This window comes from Crocuta crocuta, unplaced genomic scaffold (genome assembly GCF_008692635.1).
Source record: "Crocuta crocuta isolate KB4526 unplaced genomic scaffold, BGI_CrCroc_1.0 scaffold241, whole genome shotgun sequence".
NCBI lineage: Eukaryota > Metazoa > Chordata > Mammalia > Carnivora > Hyaenidae > Crocuta > Crocuta crocuta.
The window spans coordinates 771,725-773,403 of record NW_027527807.1 but is presented as its reverse complement, the minus strand read 5'-3'; positions in this window follow the sequence as shown (position 1 = coordinate 773,403).

Here is a 1,679-nt window from a genome sequence, read left to right as displayed (position 1 = left end):
ATCTTCTTGATATAGCAGATTACATTGATTGTTCCTCAAGCGTCGATCAAGCCTTAAAACTTGGAACCAATTCCATTTGGCCACAGTGTAAACCTCTTTTTATACATTGCTGAATTCAGTTTGCTAATATTTTGTTGAGATTTTTGGCATCCAAATTCATGAGATATATCGGTCTGTCATTTTCTTTCTTCGTTTTCTCCTTCTTTTTGTACTGTCTTTATTTGGTTTTCGAATCAGGATGATATTGTCCTCATAAAATGTGCTGAGAAGCTCTACCATCATCAAGGCACTCCTCAACAGGTGCCCGACAATTACACGGAGAGGAGTGAAATCACTGAATAATTAGTGTTTCAAATAAACGTGAGTTTTTGGTAGATTCCTTGTATTCTGTTACCATGAAAAATTGTTAAAGGAGGTTATGGACTGAAAGTTTGTATCCCTCCTCCCCAAATCCATTATGTTGAAGCCCTATCTTCTAAAGTGATGACATGTGGAGGTAGGAACATTGGGTACTGGTTAGATTTAGATGAGGTCATGGCGATGGGGCCATCATGATGATATTAGTGCCCTTGTAAGAAGAGGAAGAGGCCAGAGCTCGCTTGCTCTCCACTGTGTAAAGACACAGTGAGAAGGTCGCCATCTACAAGCTAGGAAGAAAGCCCTTGCAAAAAACAAAATCTGTTGGCACCTTGATCTTGGATCTCCAGCCTCCAGAACTATGCAAAACAAATGTCTCTTGTTAAAAAAAAAAAAAATACTGGGAAGTACTTCCTCCTTTTCTTTCCTTTTTTTAAATACAGGATCATATAAAATTGGTATTAATTATTTAAGTGTTTAGTAGAATTCCTCTATGACTCTTGGAAATTCTTTCCTCAAGAGTTTCTAAGTTATGAACTCCATTTCTGTAATGGTTATTGGGCCATTATCTATTTTGCCTTAGGTCTCTGTACTTTTGATTTTNAACCGCGAGATCATGACCTAAGCAAAAGTCGGACGCTTAACCGACTAAGCCACCCAGGCGCCCCTGTTCTTAGTATTCCCTTATTATCTTTTGAGTGCTGGTAGGATCTGTAATGATATCCCCTAGTTTATTCCTGATATTAATGATTTGCCTTTATTTTCATCAGTCTTGCTACGGATTTATCAGTTTTATTGATTTCAAAATCAGCTTTTTGCTTTGCTCATTTTCTGTTTCCCTATTTTCCATTTCATGGATTTTTAAAGTAGGTTTCATGCCCAGTGCAAAGCCCAACATGGGGCTTGAGCTCACGACCCTGAGATCAAGAGTCAGGCACTTAACTGACCAAGCCACCCAGGCACCTCCTATTTCATGGATTTCTGATCTTAACATTTCCTTCTTCTTCTTCCTTTGGCTGAATTTTGCTCTTCACTTCTAGTTTTCTGAGGTAGGGACTTAGGTTATTGGTTTGAGACCTGTCTTCATTGTCAATTTAAGTGTGTGGTTCTATAAATTTCTTCTCAACACTACTCTAGCTGTTTCCTACCTATCTTGATACAGTTTATTTTTATTTCCTTTCAGGTCGATGCATTTTTTATTTCCATTGAGACTTCTTTGACTAATGGATTGTTTAGAATGGTACTTTAATTTCCAGGTGTTTAGAAATGTTGTGTTAACTGATTTTCAGTTTGGTTCCATTATTGTCAGAGAATGCACGAAA